General features: G+C 41.6%; 1 pseudogene across 1 annotated transcript; it reads left to right on the top strand.

The window, feature by feature from the left end:
• Window positions 1-722: 722 nt before the first annotated feature.
• Clca4c-ps (chloride channel accessory 4C, pseudogene) lies at window positions 723-17,412 on the top strand (annotated as a pseudogene). Its single transcript, NR_126537.1, has 4 exons — window positions 723-823; window positions 6,906-7,153; window positions 16,905-17,045; window positions 17,191-17,412. The product of NR_126537.1 is annotated as a chloride channel accessory 4C, pseudogene (transcript).
• Window positions 17,413-18,395: the final 983 nt, after the last annotated feature.

Genomic DNA, 18,395 nt, shown 5'->3' with positions numbered 1-18,395 from the left:
CAAAAAGACATTCAGAATTAATATACCAGCAACAACTCGATGGTTTGATAAATGGAACACACTAACATTAAGATATCACTACTAAGGAAAACTTGGTTGGGGCAGACAAAGGCTTTCTGCACTATCTCCACAACTTTTCTTTTTTCTTTTTTCTTTCTTTATTTGTTTGTTTGTTTGTTTGTTTATTATTAGACATCTTCTTTATATACATTTCAAATGCTATCCCGAAAGTTCCCTATACTCTCCTTCCGCCCTGCTCCCCTACCTACCCACTCCCACTTCTTGGCCGTGGCATTCCCCTGTACTGGGGCATATAAAGTTTGCAATACCAAGGGGCCTCTCTTCCCTGTGATGGCAGACTAGGCCATCTTCTGCTACATATGCAGCTAAAGATATGAGCTCTGGGGGTACTGGTTGTGGGAAGCCACATGTGCCATTGCAGGGTGGTGCTGGCTACCGCTGGCCACCACGCATAAGTTTGGGTAAAAACCCAATGTGTACATATGCAGTAAAGTTTTTTTGCCAAGATGAGGTTTTGAGAATTAACCAATCAGATGAGAGACATGTTAACCAATCAGATGAGAGACATATTAACCAATCAGATGAGAGACATGTTAACCAATCAGATGAGAGACATGCAAATGAGGTGGTAAGCATAACCAATCCGGGTGTGGGATACGCCTCTCCTAGGCCTATATAAGCAGCACCAGTTCTGGGCTCAGGGTCTTTTCGCCTCTGCAATCAAGCTCTCCCAATAAACGTGTGCAGAAGGATCCTGTTGTGGCGTCATTCTTGCTGGCGAGTCAAGCGTGCACAAGAACTGGTTAGTTCATATTGTTCCACAACTTCTCTATTGCTTTTTAACCCTTGTAAAGTTAGAAGCGATTTTTGTCTGTGTGTGTTCAAAGAGTGTGATTAAGGCACACAAATAAGAGCATAGTCTGCATGCTTATAAAGGAAGTTTGAGTTCTTATGAGGCTGAAGGGCTAAGACCCCACAGCTCAACTCACCATAGCCACTTAACCCCAGGGGTTCATCTATTCTCAAGGCCATTTTCCTCACCTGTTCAACAAAGTTAATACCTGTCCTGTCTCATTGTTCTGAGTAGCTATGTGTATTATTGGCATGATAGAACACTATCACCAAAAAAACAACTCTGGGAGACAGAGGTTAATTCAGCTAACAGTTCAACATCTCAGTCCGTTATCCAAGGAAGTCAAGGAAGAAACTCAAAGCAGAAACATAGTTGGAGGCAGGAACTGATGCAGAGGCCATGGAGGAGTGCTGCTTACTTGCTCACCCTGTTTTCTTATACCACCCAGAAATATCAGTCCAGGGGTGGCTGTGCGCTCAGTGGGCTGGACCTACCTAATTCAATTATTAATCAGGAAAATGCCCCCCACAGGCCAATCTGGTGGCGGCGTTTCCTTCTCATTGAAGTTATTTGTTCTTGAATGTGTCTAGCTTGGGTCAGGTTGACATAAAACTTCGTTTGTCAGTTTCCCATTAATGTGAAGGGGGAGGAATGAGAAAAGCGACTGAAAAGTTTCCAGTCACTTGGCACACATGTGCCTTCAAGCCAGTGGCCACACAATATATGGTGATAGTGGATGTGTGTGGCACAGGAAGCCTGGTCATCTTGTGGTAGCCAGAAGACAAAGCAGCAGCCCAGCAGGATGGAATGTTTCAATCTGGGAGGAAACTGTTACACAAAACTCCACTCCTTCCCCCGGCTCTTACTTACATTCTTTCTGTCCCATCATCTTCAATGATCCCTGAGCCTTGGAAGGCATGACTATAGACATCCACCTATGACTAAAAAACAGGCCACCACAACACAATAACAGTCATTTGATCTCAGGAGCTCCCCAGTGGTTATGAGTGAGGTCGATAAAGCCTACGGGAGTAAACACGAGTTCAGAAGCGAATTTGACAGGCATATCACATCCATCTAGAAAAACCACAGAAGTTGTTTTCCCAGTGGAACCTATGACGTCCCCGGCTACAGGTTTTGCTCTGGCTCACAGTAATAGGCTTGAATCCTGTTTTGTGGAGCTAGCCTTAGATCCAATCAGAAGGATGTTGGTCTTGCCCACAACAGCCAAGCCACTTTTGCCCAAGCAGGCACATGCAATCTTGTGTGTTGGCATTTTAGAACACAGAGTTCATAGCCAAGTCGAAGTGTGGTGACAGTTCACCTGCAGCCAGCACAGCCCCCTCTGGCACTATGAAAGCCAGTCAGCAGGATGCAAGTTTCCAGTTCAGACCCAGCTTAATTTCTCCATGTTCTAAGTTAAAGCATGGATGTGTAGTGTCATCAACAGTAGGGTCTAGCATACAACCAAGAGCAGTAGCAACAGCTTTATGATCTGTGGGACTGCAGACACTTCCCTGGCTAGCAACTCAGAAGATGATGACCCACCCCAGGCACTGGGAATATTATTCAATGACCTTACAGAAGTGTATACCTTTTGGATATAAACTTTGAAGCTACTGTTTATAACATGTTTCCTCTTAATTAACCCAGCCCAGGTAGGACTGACTGTAAGGGAGTTAGAAGTACATGGTTGTCTCATCAATGGCTTTCCAAATCTGCAAAATTCTACGGGGTTAAAACTATGTCTAAATAACAGAACCTTTTCCAAGGATGTGCAGGATGAGGCAACATTCCGAGGCAACACCAATAACAGAACAGTGGTGTTCCAAAGATAACCTTGGTGAAACACTCTGAAAGTCTGTTGTCATCTGTCCTCAGCAAGTGTCGAGTGAGCACAGAAGTTCACAACTAAGAAGATAACTAAAGTTGAAATTAGTGAGGTCTAATACAGCATGAACAGGTTCCATCCATTTGTATCATTTGCTTCCTCCAAAAATCAAGGTCAGATACATAGCATAGTGTAGTGGCTATTCCTGGTTGTCAACTTGACTATATCCTGAATGAACCACAATCCAGAATTGGAGGGCTCACGTGTGATCCAGATCTTGAGGCTGGAAGACACACGTTTCTGACCTGGATCTTAGCTGGAGATCTTGAAGCATAGTGGCCATGAAAAGCTTAGGCTCAGGCAAGGTAGTGCATGCCTTTTAATCCTAGGAGACGGAAGCAAGGAGCTCTCTGAGTTAAAAGTCAGCCTGGGACAAGGCAAGCCACAGATCCAGGCCTGGTGGTACACACCTTTAATCTGGGCCACACCTTCTGCAGGAGGCCTACATAAGGACAACTGAAGAAAGAAGATTCGCTCTTCTTCACCTGATTACACTTATTTGCCAGCACATCTATTGGAACCTACATCTACAGAGGACCAGTAGAAACAACTACTGAGCAACTACTACATTCATGGACTTCCCATTTACAGCTGACAGTTGTTGGGTTAATTGACTACAGACTATAAGTCATCTCAATAGAGCCCCTCAATATAGAGAGGTATTCCTTAAGTTCTGTGACTCTAGAGAACCCTGACTAATATACATAGATAGGAGGTGTTAACTTAATTTGTTCTCTGAAATCCTAGGTGATTCTGAACTATGTTTACATGACCTGGAGCTCGTCCTGGGAGCCTCCCTACATTTCTCCCCACCTGATCAACTCAGTGGGTCTGACTTAGTCTGCTCAGACCCACTCAGGGCCAAAGGTTAATGCAGCCCTGCTTTCCCACTGTACCTCTGGCTCCCTGGGGCATAGTAGCCCTGGATTGGCACAGTGGGTGTAGCCTCCCCACTCACCATACCTTGCTGTTGGGGGAGTTTCTAGCTGAGCTAACAGTCTACATCCATAGCATGATCTTTTGCTGAAAGAAAATGTACCCTCTTTAGTGGGGGTGGGGTGGGGGTTAACCCCCTCCTGGGACAGGCTTGATGCTCTTCACCTGCATTCTGTCAAGGATGTTGCCTCCTTAGGCAGAAGCTCCTAAGCACACAGTTTTCCTTTCTATCAGTTTTTCTTAAGAACTTCAGTTTGACAAAAATCCTGCCACATACTTTACCTTTTGATGATCTCCTCTGGGTGGCTCTTTTACTTTGAGGACACTCATCACATGTTGTTCTAAGTCACTGAGATCTGCCATAGCCTTTCCTGCTTTATAAAGATCTTGCTCTACCAAAGGACTCAGCCACAAACACTCCATAGTAGCCTTGAGGTCCCTTCTGGATCAACCTTTGTTTAACTCCTCTATAAACAGAGCTCTGTCTGGCCCAGTGAGCTAGGGTTCAAATACACCCAAACTTATTCCTAGTTCCCTCAATACCACCTGCCCCTCCTCTATGGTACTCCCGTTCCTGATATTTATGGGGACTTCCAAATGTTTCTAATGGCTTTAATAAACCAGTCCATCAGGGACTGCTCTTTTTCATACTGTCTCAGGTTATACAGCCTTTGCCTTAAGGAGGGCATGAAAAGCTATATTCCTTAGTTTTTCTGCCTCCACAGCAGTTAGATTGATCCCACCTGCTCCTGTGTCCCTCAGTCTGAAATGCCAGGCTCCTTCATTGCTTGTTGCCAAGTCTTCCCTAATTCTAGCAATTCAAGTGCTGATAATTTCCTGATACACCAGTTAATGCCCCCATCTGCATGCTGGATTACATATTTTTCCTCTCTTTTTCTACTAAAGGTTGGACTTATCTCTAATCCTGATGGCTCAGCCTTAGTTGTGTGTCTCACTACCTACAGCAAGAACCATATAACCACTCTCATGGCACAAAGGCACAAGAACACGCACCATACAGGAAATGTCAACTGTTTTGGAATTTTCTCCAGGGACGCTCCATCTCAGGCATCTCCAACTCAGTAACGGGCCGTGCCGTCCTTATCCAGGGCCATGCACTTGCTCTTCCCTAACTCATCTCCGGTTCTATCAGGTCCCTATTTAGACACCAGTTATGGTTCCTGCCCCACTAAGTGTGAAAGTCAGATTTGAGGACTGTTGTTTGAAACACATTTACTCATCCCTGAAAGGGATCCCATACGAGACCAAAGTATGGATACCACCAAATTTCGACTTGGTGAACCAATGAATTTTATTGGGGTTACTTACAGGACCAGAAATGACTCAAAGATATCTGCATCACCAGGGCCCAGCTCAGCGTGGATGACAGCTCACAAAGCTGGAAACCTGGATCTTATTGCACAGTCAAGTTGCAAATCATTTCTTTTTTTGTTTGTTTGTTTTGTTTTTGTTGTTGTTGTTGTTTTTCGAGACAGGGTTTCTCTGTGTAGCCCTGGCTGCCCTGGAACTCACTTTGTAGACCAGGCTGGCCTTGAACTCAGAAATCCGCCTGCCTCTGCCTCCCAAGTGCTGGGATTAAAGGCGAGCGCCACCACCAGTGACTCTGGTCTAAAAGTCTTACAGGCAGCCTGGCTGGTCTCTATTTCCTCTAGGCAGCTGGTCTGTCTGATCTCTACTTCTTCCAGGCAGCTAGTCCAATCTCAAAGTCTTTGTAACTTTTATCCTTTGAAAAAAATCTTTGCAACTCAGTTTCACTTCCTCTGGGTGGGACTGTCAACTTTAATTGTTTACTCTGGCAGAGAGGGGCATGGTGGATCTGCTCAGTTTTAGGGAGTTCCTGAAAGTAGTCTGACTTGTTTACCTTTCTCCTTAAGGAGCTTCCCAGCAGTATAGAATGTCTCAATGTCAAGGAAACTGTTTCATAACAGGGATAGGGGGTTTGGGAAGGGAAACCAGGAAAGGGGATAACATTTGAAATGTAAATAAAGAAAATATCTAATTTAAAAACAAAAACAGTGCCCACAATCAATATTTGAACCTGACATTACCATGTTACTGGGGCATAGAAGCATTATTCCTGAGAAACTTATGGCTATTTTCTAGTCACATGATCCTTTCCTCCAGCTGTGTCTTTGCCCAGCTGGCAGTCACCAGGCTGTTTCCTATGGCTCTCTGACATCTATCAACGGTTGGCTAAGGTGGAGCAGTGTTCAATACCCTTGAAGATGTAGGCAAGGCCATGACTTGTAAGCCTCAGTGCAGGCTACACAGCCACAAGTCCCAGAACCTAACCTTCTAGAGCATACATAGCCTAGGACACTCTGGCAGTGAAGGAGTCTCAGTATCTATTGCAAGCCCACATCACATTTCACAGAAGATATCCAAACTCTGTGAGACCAGCACTGTAAAGCTGAGGTGTCACCCGTGCTTTAGAAAAGGCAGCTAGCCCTCTTATACAACTCTCTACATACATCTCATCTGCATTGTAAAAAGGAGCTGGCAGCTGCCAGGGGAGTAGAGGCTTCTGCGTTCTAACCAAGGTCTAAGGCATGCAGAAGTCAGAGGAACAAATCAGCCCTAATGCTCTTCCAGCCATGGTACCAAAGACCAGAAAAACAGGAATTTCCAGTCAGGAGCAGACTACCATCTAATTAAGATTTATATTGTTTATCCTTCCTCAACAGTGACCAGCAAAGTAAGACATAGAAAAACAAGTTCTATTCCTGTATAGTAGGGGTGGTCTGTTTGCTTGCTTGTTTACTGTGATAACTTGACTTTATCAAATCTCCTTAAATGTAGCAGATGCTTTACAGCCTTGTGTTTCAAGCTCATTTTACCTAGCATTTTATTTGTATCACTATTGTATAGATGACAGAGAGAATAGGTAATAAGTGATTTGCTCTTTAAAATGGAGGCAGGACTTTAGAATTTCTCTACAATTTATTGTGGCTTTATTTTATGACGCTATTATATAGGGTCACAACCTCTGTGTGTATGCTTAGGAAATTAACTGAAAATGGAAAGCAATGTATTATGTCTCAAGAAGAGAGGATGCTATGTATTTTATAATTTTCTGATCACTTTAACCATTACCAAACCGGAAAAAAAAAACTATTATATAACCTGGTTGTGTGTTTCCTGTACATTAGCATTGACCTTTCAACAGTCACCATCCTCAATCAGCTAACAGGTGATGTTTAGGAGTATATATAGACCTGCCAAGAGACACAGAGAAGGAAAGGCCTCTGGGCAACCAGGCTAGAAGGATGGCAACCTCCAGGGGGCCTGTTTTCCTCCTCCTCCTCCTCCTGTACCTGCTTCAGATGTCAGACACTTCCTTGATAAAGCTGAATGAGAATGGTTATGAAGACATCATTATTGCCATTGATCCTGCTGTGCCAGAAGATACAACAATAATTGAACGCATGAAGGTAAGAAAATTGGGCTTTCTGCTATTTAAGTTATGTTAATAGTAATAGTAAGAGTTACTATGGAAACCTCTGAATGCTTTGAGAAGTTTGAAAACAGAGCAGACAGTTTTGGAAGGCATGGAGTGAGATGAAGGCTCTAACACGTTCCAGATGAAGGTTCTAGAGGTTCTAGAAGAGATATGATCTTCTCACCGTAAGATCAAAGACAAAGCAGAGAGCCTCTGTGATCTCAGCTTCCTTGTCTGTCATTTAGAAGTTGGATTCTCATTCTGTTTTTGTAATTTTTTTTAATTATTGTGCATGCATACACATATGCTTGTGATACCATTGAGGAAAGAAAAGTAACTGAAAAGAGAAAGGAAATATAGGTATGCCTTCTTTTCCGGGACATCAGGAATATCAGAGTGAGTAGGAGAGTAGGTATGAGGTTAGTAGGTTACTGTGGAGCACGCTGCCTCAGAAGAACAAGACAGAGCAGAGTACAGCTGTAACAGGCAAGAGTGTAAGTCACTGTTTCCTGCAGGGAAGCCCTTGAGAAGCCCCACTCATAATGTGACATGTCAGCAGACACCAAGATGAGAGCCTTATGTGGGTGATAGCAGCTGTGTAATCAAGGAAACTGAATAAGCTTGAGGAGGGATGCCTGACTTACAATGAACCTGGGAGAGGCTCACCCACAGTGGCAGAGCCCAGACCACTGGAAAGTGCATCTTTATGTTCCCTCTGAGTGATGAGACTGCAGGAAAGAGCTTAGTGGAGGATGTGGACACTTTGGTGTATATTTTATGAACCACTCTGTCTACCTGCAACCATAGAAGGCTCACTCATATCACATCACTGTATGAATGTAGGATAGGGGTGAAGAAGGAGCCAGGCTGTGGTTATGAACAGGAGTGTTGCCTGGGACAAGGAGGTGTGAGGAGTGATTCAAGTGATGCTGAACATATTTGGAAAGCATGAAAGACAACATTCTTGTTGATTTATTCTTGTGTGGAATGGAGAAGGTAGAGAGGAAATGTTAAGAGGCAAGGCAAACTTTCCAACTTTGGCTTAACTACTTGTAGAGAACTTTCATCAGCTGGGAAGGGAAGCTATAACAAAGAGCTGTGCCTGGGGAGGAGGAGGAGCTCGAGGTGGTTACAGATTGAAGTCCTTTTTGACATCCATGTAGAAGAGACAGACCTCTGAATCCATGGGGAGATGTAAAATGTGTACTTAAATGAAAATTAGAGACGATCACTGTGTGGAGGGTGTGAGCCCACCAAGTGGTTGCAAACAGAGGGAGAGGCCCCCTCACTAATCCTAGGACTTTAGGTTGCTAAAGTCTCTTCCAACTCCAACATTCCATGTAAAGACTGCCATTTCAGCTACATGATCATTTCTCACGTCCTCAGGAGCAACATCCACAACTTCTTGTACTTGGTTTGGGGTCGTCCTCACTGGACCCCAATGCTCGTTGTTGAGCTCCCTGCTGGGCATGAACTGAATTTTCCTTCTGATTTCAGTTGGCTTCCACTTGCCATGCATTCTCTATCACCCACCCATCAGCTCAGAGGTGTCGTACCTGGTGTCCTTTGAACTCTAAAAGACAAAACATATTTTTCCCATAGAATACAAAGACCAGACTCTCAATGGTGGATTCTTGGTGTAGAGGAATAAATGATTGGCTTCAAACTTTTTTGAATTCAGAAAATGGATATTTGATAAGACTATTATTAGAGACAAAAAAGAATTCTCAGCATAGTCTTCTATTGAATATTACAAGTACAAATTCAATCCTTTGCCAACATGCCTATAGTTTAGTAGGTTTTGACACTTAGCCTTTTACAAAATTCTCTATCATCAGCCACTATTGTGACTTGCCATTATCTACTTATACACAATGATTTGGAAAACTCTTATAATTGATGGGTTGATACTCTCCATTTTCAAGTTTCCTTTGTATTTTGAGTTCAGAATCCTTTTGGGTTTGAAGCTTGACCACTTTTGCAAACACTGATACTTCATGTGTGTGGGTTTTTTGGTTTTTTTTTGTTTTGTTTTGTTTTGTTTGTTTTTTTTAATCTAAAACATTGTAGGGATTCTGGGGAGGACTTAGAAGGAAAACCATAAGACTTCTGATTAGGAGACATTAAGAAACCACTATTAGGCACCTGGATATCTCTGAAGATGAAAGTTTCCTACAGGATCTCTGATTGTTAACTCTCCATGGCCTACAAACTCACTGCTACATAAGAGAGCCATGGAAGCCTAAATATCTCTCATGTTGAAAAGAGGCATCCAGGGAAAAAGAGAGTTATTTTATCCTCCTTCTGTGTGTGCTAAACAGCTTCTGAGCCACTGTAGAGTGGCCACATACTTCCTGCACTGGACCTTCATTCTCTGGACTCTGACACTCTGACTAATCTCCCAACTAGTCTCTAATCAGCTAGCTGACTCTTTAAAATGCATGTGAGTCAGAGTGCTGGACTCTCAGAGGGCAGCAGGGTGAGAGCTGGAGGCCTTCAGGAGCAGTGGGCTTATCATAAAGCTGAAAGAATCAGAGGGTCCTGATAGACAAAAGCAGTGGAGACCCAGATGGCTCCCATGAAATGAACATATTTTTGTTTTTGTTTACTTTTCTTTTCTTTTCTATTTGTTTGTGTTTTCCTTCCCTCTGAGTGACCTGGTTAGAAGGAACAGTCACCTTAATTGATTGTCATCTGTGTTTCTCTTTATTAGACATTGAATATGTGGAGAGAGAAATCTTCTAACAAATTGCAGTAGTTTTGGACTCAAGATAATGGGAGACAATTTGTATTTTCACACTGAAGGAAGAGTAACAATTCTGTGGTCATTTTTTTTTTTACATGTGCTATGGAATTTCTATTACCTTGCCCTCCAAGTGTCCAACCTTCATATGTCTTCCAAGAGTATAGAAAAAAAGGGCTGTTGGGATAGTCTCCTTATTTGCATCGGCTAGGGCTATTTTTGGTTCATTTCTTGAAATTAGGAGTGTCTTTAGTCTACTAAGGGTAAAGTAACCAGGCTCCAGACATTCCATAAGCCAACCAAAAGGTGTACACACAAATATTAAAACCAAATAAATGACTCTAAACTCCAGGTATATAGCTGTATAAATCAATTATTGTATTCACCAAGTATGTGCCTCAAGCTGTCTTGTGAGGTGAAATGATGGAGACACAGAAGCCTTTCCAAGTGCAGAGTGAGGCAAGTCATGGATTGACAGAGGTCAGGTTAGAAGGATGGGCAGGGCCTGCTGAGGAATGAGCTTGATGACAAGCTGATTTTGTAGTAACAGCTTAACAGGGTTTGCCATAGAAGTGCACCTGAGACTTGATTCCATTCTTTTTTTTAAATTTATTACGTATTTTCTTCATTTACATTTCCAATGCTATCCCAAAAGTACTCCATACCCTCCCTCCCACTCCGCTACCCACCCACTACCACTTCTTGGCCCTGGCGTTCCCCTGTACTGCAGCATATAAAGTTTGCAAGACCAATGGGTCTCTCTTTCCAATGATGGCCGACTGGGCCATAATCTGATACATAAGCAGCTAGAGAAACGAGCTCCAGGGGTACTGGTTAGTTCATATAGTTATTCCACCTATAGGGTTGCAGACCTCTTTAGCTCCTTGGGTAATTTCTCTAGCTCCTCCACTAGGAGCCCTGTGATCCATCCAATAGCTGACTGTGAACATCTACATCTGTGTTTGCTAGGCCCCAGCATAGCCTCACAAGAAACAGCTATATCTGGGTCCTTTCAGCAAAATCTTGCTAGTGTATGCAATGGTGTCAGCGTTTGGAGGCTGATTATGGGATAGATCCCCGGATATGGCAGTCTCTAGATGGTCCATCCTTTCATCTCAGCTCCAAACGATGTATCTGTAACTCCTTCCATGGGTGTTTTGTTCCCAATTCTAAGAAGGGGCAAAGTGTCCACACTTTGGTCTTCATTCTTCTTCAGTTTCATGTCTTTTGCAAATTGAATCTTATATCTCAGGTATCCTAAGTTTCTGGGCTAATATCCACTTATCAGTGAGTGCATATTGTGTGAGTTCCTTTGTGATTGGGTTACCTCACTCAGGATGATGCCCTCCAGGTCCATCCATTTGCCTAGGAATTTCATAAATTCATTCTTTTTAATAGCTGAGTACTACTCCATTGTGTAGATATACCACATTTTCTGTATCCATTCCTCTGTTGAGGGGCATCTGGGTTCTTTCCAGCTTCTGGCTATTATAAATAAGGCTGCTATGAACATAGTGGAGCATGTGTCCTTCTTACCAGTTGGGGCATCTTCTGGATATATGCCCAGGAGAGGTATTGTGGGATCCTCTGGTAGTACTATGTCCAATTTTCTGAGGAACCGCCAGACTGATTTCCAGAGTGGTTGTACAAGCTTGCAATCCCACCAACAATGGAGGAGTGTTCCTCTTTCTCCACATTCTCGCCAGCATCTGCTGTCACCTGAATTTTTGATCTTAGCCATTCTGACTGGAGTGAAGTTGAATCTCAGGGTTGTTTTGATTTGCATTTCCCTGATGATTAAGGATGTTGAACATTTTTTCAGGTGCTTCTCTGCCATTCGGTATTCCTCAGGTGAGAATTCTTTGTTCAGTTCTGAGCCCCATTTTTTAATGGGGTTATTTGATTTTCTGAAGTCCACCTTCTTGAGTTCTTTATATATGTTGGATATTAGTCCCCTATCTGATTTAGGATAGGTAAAGATCCTTTCCCAATCTGTTGGAGGTCTTTTTGTCTTATTGACGGTGTCTTTTGCCTTGCAGAAACTTTGGAGTTTCATTAGGTCCCATTTGTCAATTCTCGATCTTACAGCACAAGCCATTGCTGTTCTGTTCAGGAATTTTTCCCCTGTGCCCATATCTTCAAGGCTTTTCCCCACTTTCTCCTCTATTAGTTTCACTGTCTCACGTTTTATGTTGAGTTCAGTGATCCACTTAGATTTGACCTTAGTACAAGGAGATAGGAATGGATCGATTCACATTCTTCTACATGATAATCGCCAGTTGTGCCAGCACCATTTGTTGAAAATGTTGCCTTTTTCCCACTGGATGGTTTTAGTTCCCTTGTCAAAGATCAAGTGACCATAGGTGTTAGGGTTCATTTCTGGATCTTCAATTCTATTCCATTAGTCTTCTTGTCTGTCGCTATACCAGTACCATGCAGTTTTTATCACAATTGCTCTGTAGTACAGCTTTAGGTCAGGCATGATGATTCCACCAGAGGTTCTTTTATCATTGAGAAGAGTTTTTGCTATCCTCGGTTTTTTGTTAATCCAGATAAATTTGCAGATTGCCCTTTCTAATTCGTTGAAGAATTGAGTTGGAATTTTGATGGGGATTGCATTGAATCTGTAGATTGCTTTTGGCAGGATAGCCATTTTTACTGTATTGATCCTGCCAATCCATGAGCATGGGATATATTTCCATCTTCTGAGATCTTCTTTAATTTTTTTTCTTCAGAGACTTGAAGTTCTTATCATACAGATCTTTCACTTCCTTAGTTAGAGTCACACCAAGGTATTTTATATTATTTGTGACTATTTTAAAGGGTGTTGTTTTCCTAATTTCTTTCTCAGCCTGTTTATCCTTTGTGTAGAGAAAGGCTGAGTTAATTTTATATCCAGCTACTTCACTGAAGCTGTTTATCAGGTTTAGGAGTTCTCTGGTGGAAGTTTAAGGTCACTTACATATACTATCATACCATCTGCAAAAAGTGATATTTTTGACTTCTTCCTTTACAATTTGTATCCCCTTGATCGCCTTTTGTTGTCCAATTGCTCTGGCAATGACATCAAATACTATGTTAAATAGATATGGAGAAAGTGGGCAGTCTTGTCTAGTCCCTGATTTTAGCGGGATTTCTTCCAGCTTCTCACCATTTACTTTGATGTTGGCTACTGGTTTGCTGTAGATTGCTTTTATCATGTTTAGGTATGGGCCTCAAATTCCTGATCTTTCCAAGACATTTTTCATGAATGGGTATTGGATCTTGTCGAATGCTTTTTCCACATCTAACGAGATGATCATGTAGTTTTTGTCTTTGAGTTTGTTTATATACTGGATTATGTTGATGGATTTCCATATATTAAACCATCCCTGCATCCCTGGAATAAAACCTACTTGGTCAGGATGGATGATTGTTTTAATGTGTTCTTGGATTCGCTTAGTGAAAATTTTATTGAGTATTTTTGCATCGATATTCATAAGGGAAATTGGCCTGAAGTTGTCTATGTTTGTTGGGTCTTTCTGTGGTTTAGGTATCAGAGTAATTGTGGCTTCATATAATGAATTGGGTAGAGTACTTTCTGCTTTTATTTTGTGGAATGGTTTCTGAAGAACTGGAATTAGATCTTCTTTGAAGGTCTGATAGAACTCTGAACTTAACCCATTTGGTCCTGGGCTTTTTTTTTTTTTTTTTTTTTTTTTTTTGGTTGGGAGACTATTAATGACTACTTCTATATTTTTAGAGGATATGGGACTGTTTAGATAATTAACCTGATCCTGATTTAACTTTGGTACTTGGTATCTGTCTAGAAATTTGCCCATTTCATCCAGGTTTTCCAGTTTTGTTGAGTATAGCCTTTTGTAGAAGGATCTGATGGTGTTTTGGATTTCTTCAGGATCTGTTGTTATGTCTCCCTTTTCATTTTTGATTTTGTTAATTAGGATGGTGTCCCTGTTACCTATAGTGAGTCTGGCTAAGGGTTTATCTATCTTGTTGATTTTCTCAAAGAACCAGCTCCTTATTTGGTTGATTCTTTGAATAGTTCTTCTTGTTTCCACTTGGTTGATTTCGCCCCTGAGTTTGATTATTTCCTGCCTTCTACTCCTCTTGGTTGAATTTGCTTCCTTTTGTTCTAGAGCTTTTAGGTGTGTTGTCAAGCTGCTAGTGTTTGCTCTTTCTAGTTTATTTTTGGAGGCACTCAGAGCTATGAGTTTTCCTCTTAGGAATGCTTTCATTGTGTCCCATAAGTTTGGGTATGTTGTGGCTTCATTTTCATTAACCTCTAAAAAGTCTTTGATTTCTTTCTTTATTCCTTCTTTGACCAAGGTATCATTGAGAAGAGTACTGTTCAGTTTCCACGTGAATGTTGGCTTTCTATTATTTATGTTGTTATTGAAGATCAGCCTTAGTCCGTGCTGATCTGATAGAATGCATGGGACAATTTCAATATATTTTTATCTGGTGAGGCCTGTTTCATAACCAATTATATGGTCAATTTTGGAGAAGGTACCATGAGGTGCTGAGAAGAAGGTATATCCTTTGTTTTAGGATAAAATGTTCTGTAGATATCTGTTAAATCCATTTGTTTCATAACTTCTGTTAGTTTCACTGTGTCCCTGTTTAGTTTCTGTTTCCACCATCTGTACATTGATGAAAGTGGTGTTTTGAAGTTTCCCAATATTATTGTGTGAGGATTAATGTGTGCTTTGAACTTTATTAAAGTTTCTTTAATGAATGTAGCTGCCCTTCTATTTGGAGCATAGATATTCAGAATTGAGAGTTCCTCTTGGAAGATTTTACCTTTGATGTGTATGAAGTGTCCCTCCTTGTCTTTTTTGATGACTTTGGGTTGGAAGTCGATTTTATTAGATATTAGAATGGCAACTCCAGCTTGTTTCTTCAGACCATTTGCTTGGAAAATTGTTTACAAGCCTTTCACTCTGAGGTAGTGTCTGTCTTTTTCCCTGAGATGGGCTTCCTGTAGGCAGCAAAATGTTGGGTCCTGTTAGCCATTCTGTTAGTCTATGTATTTTTATTGGGGAATTGAGTCCATTGATATTAAGAGATATTAAGGAAAAGTAATTGTTGTTTCCTATTATTTTTGTTGTTAGAGTTGGCATTCTGTTCTTGTGACTGTCTTCTTTTAGGTTTGTTGAAGGATTACTTTCTTGTTTTTTCTAGGCCGTGGTTTCCGTCCTTGTATTTTTTTTTCTGTTGTTATCCTTTGAAGGGCTGGATTCGTGGAAAGATAATGTGTGAATTTGGTTTTGTCGTGGAATACTTTGGCTTCTCTATCTATGGTAGAGAGTTTGGCTGGGTATAGTAGCCTGGGCTGATATTTGTGTTCTCTTAGTGTTTGTATAACATCTGTCCAGGATCTTCTGGCTTTCTGAGTCTCTGGTGAAAATCTGGTGTAACTCTGATAGGCCTGACTTTATATGTTACTTGACCTTTTTCCCTTACTGCTTTTAATATTCTATCTATATTTAGTGTATTTGTTGTTCTGATTATTATGTGTCAGGAGGAATTTCTTTTCTGGTCCAGTCTATTTGGAGTTCTGTAGGCTTCTTGTATGTTCATGGGCATCTCTTTCTTTATGTTTGGGAAGTTTTCTTCTATAATTTTGTTGAAGATATTTGCTGGCCCTTTAAGTTGAAAATCTTCATTCTCATCTACTCCTATTATCCATAGGTTTGGTCTTCTCATTGTGTCATGGATTTCATGGATGGTTTGAATTAGGGCCTTTTTGCAATTTGCATTTTTTGAAGGTTGTGCAGATGTTCTCTCTGGAATCTTCTGCACCTGAGATTCTCTTCTCCATCTCTTGTATTATGTTGCTGATGCTCACATCTATGGTTCCAGATTTCTTTCCTATTGTTTCTATCTCCAGCATTGATGCACTTTGGGTTTTCTTTATTGTGTCCACTTCCCTTTTTAGGTTTAGTATGGTTTTGTTCGTTTCCACCACCTGTTTTGATGTGTTTTCCTGTTTTTCTTTAAGGACTTCTACCTGTTTGGTTGTGTTTTCCTGTTTTTCTTTAAGGACTTGTAACTCTTTAGCAGTGTTCTCCTGTATTTCTTTAAGTGAGTTATTAAAGTCCTTCATGATGTCCTCTACCATCATCTTGAGATATGCTTTTAAATCCGGGTCTAGGCTTTCGGGTGTGTTGGGGTGTCCAGGATTGGGTGAGGTGGGAGTGCTGTGTTCTGATGATGGTGAGTGGTCTTGGTTTCTGTTAGTAAGATTCTTACATTTGCCTTTCACCATCTGATAATCTCTGGAGTTAGTTGTTATAGTTTTCTCTGGTTAGAGCTTGTTCCTCTCATGATTCTGTTAGCCTCTATCAGCAGACCTGGGAGACTAGATCTCCACTGAGTTTCAGTGGTCAGAGCACTCTCTGCAGGCAAGCTTTCCTCTTGCAGGGAAGGTACACAGATATCTGGCATTTGGACCTGCCTCCTGGCAGAAGATGAAGGCCCGAAACAGGGCCTGTCCCAGAGGCTGTTAGCTTCTGTATTCCACACTCTCACCTGCGTAGACTCATCTTGGAGGGATCCGGGAACAAAGGTGGCTCCCCCAGGTGCTCCAACAAAGCCCTCCTGGGCAGGGTGCACACCTCACCTCTGGCAGGGAAGGTGCCCAGATGTCTGGAGCCTGAAACGGGGTCTGCCTCAGAAGCTGTCCTCTAGGGACCTTGGGTGTGTCCAACAACTCCATGCCCAAGGTGACCAGGTGCTGGCGCCGACCAGAAGGGACTTGTGACCCTGGTCAGGCTGGGTTTTCTGCTTCCCTAATGCTGTCTCAAGTCCTGAGTGATTGGAATGGAACAGAAGTTGTGTTCCACTCACCGTTGGTCCTAAGATCACGTGGAGAGTCCTCTAGGGACCTTGGGGGTGTCCACCAACTCTGCGCCCAAGGTAACCCGGTGCTGCCGCAGACCGGAAGGCTTGATTCCATTTTTATTATCATTTTTACATATCTATTTCACTTTTATAATAGGAAATGGTGACTAAAGCATCTACATACCTTTTTGAAGCTACAGAAAAAAGATTTTTCTTCAAAAATGTATCTATATTAATTCCTGAGAGTTGGAAAGACAGTCCCCATTACAGAAGGCCAAAACGGGAGAGTTACAAGCATGTAAGTATCAATTTTTCTTTTAACAACAACAAAAATGTATTTTGTTGTGCTTGCTAGCTTTGCTACACAGTTATTGATTCAGAGTTTTGCTTACTACTGTCTTTTCTGTTCTTCAAGTGTTAACGATCGTTTTAAACATTCTCAGGCTGACATTAAAGTGGCACCTCCCGCCTTCATGGGCAGAGATGAGCCCTACACCAGGCAGTTCACACAGTGTGAAGAGAAAGCAGAATACATCCACTTCACCCCTGACTTTGTACTGGGAAGAAAACAAGATGAATATGGAGATTCAGGTGGAGAATTTGGTTAAAGCATTGCATGTTTGTGACACGTAACTCTATACTCTATTAAATAATCAGATTGGAACAGAAACACTTGGCTCCAAATCTTGATTCCTCTATTAGCTTTGTGACATTAACAAGTGGCTTAATTTAAGGTACTTATTCGAAGTCATTTAAATTTTCTCAAAATCAACAAATTCTTGATTCAGTAGCCGACGTAACCTCCATAATCGACAATAGCATATCTATATCTTTTTTTAATATCAACTTTTCAGGAGCATTTTTAGTCCGTTTTTTTTTTTCTCCCTAAAGTTTCACTCTCAAAATATCTATACAGCAGAGTTCTGTATATCTGATTAGGCTGTTGACAGGTTTGGTACTTGGCAAGCCATAAACTAAAATGTGAGACCTTTGACTCCCCAAGTACTGAAAATCAAATCCTAGTTTACTGTGACTGTGGCATATGCTCCATAATGTTTCATTGATTTGACATGCTGTGGAATAAAAAATGGTACAGCAATGAGTACCATTAAATATAAAAGCCCTTTTATTAGCAAAATATAAACTTTAAGAGTTATGAAAACCTAAACCCAAATGTAATCTCTCTCTACTGCCTTTATCTCCCCTCTCTCTCTTTTCTCCTTCTCTCCTCTCTCTCCCTCTTGTATCTCCTCTCTCTTTCCTTTCTCTGTCTCTCTCTCTCTCTCTCTTTCTCTCTCCGTCTCTCTTCAGAGGTGGTATGGTGGGCAGAGGACAACTTGAGAATCAGTACTTTTCCCCTCCCTCATGGGGGTCAAGGACTGAACTCAGTTTGTTAGGTTTGATGGCATGACCTTTTACCCACTGAACCATCTCAGTAGCCTGGGAATTTTTGAGATGCAATATTTAGCAATTATATTATGATTATGTATTTGAAAAATGTCTTATAGGAAAAGTGTTGGTCCATGAATGGGCCCACCTTCGCTGGGGAGTATTTGATGAGTACAATGAAGACCAGCCATTCTACAGTGCTTCATCAAAGAAAATCGAAGCAACAAGGCATGGCATGACCCCTGAGTACCTTTAAATG

This window comes from Mus musculus, chromosome 3, assembly GCF_000001635.26.
Source record: "Mus musculus strain C57BL/6J chromosome 3, GRCm38.p6 C57BL/6J".
NCBI classification, from domain to species: domain Eukaryota; kingdom Metazoa; phylum Chordata; class Mammalia; order Rodentia; family Muridae; genus Mus; species Mus musculus.
The sequence above is the reverse complement of the archived record's forward strand: the minus strand, read 5'-3'. Positions and strand labels throughout refer to the sequence as shown.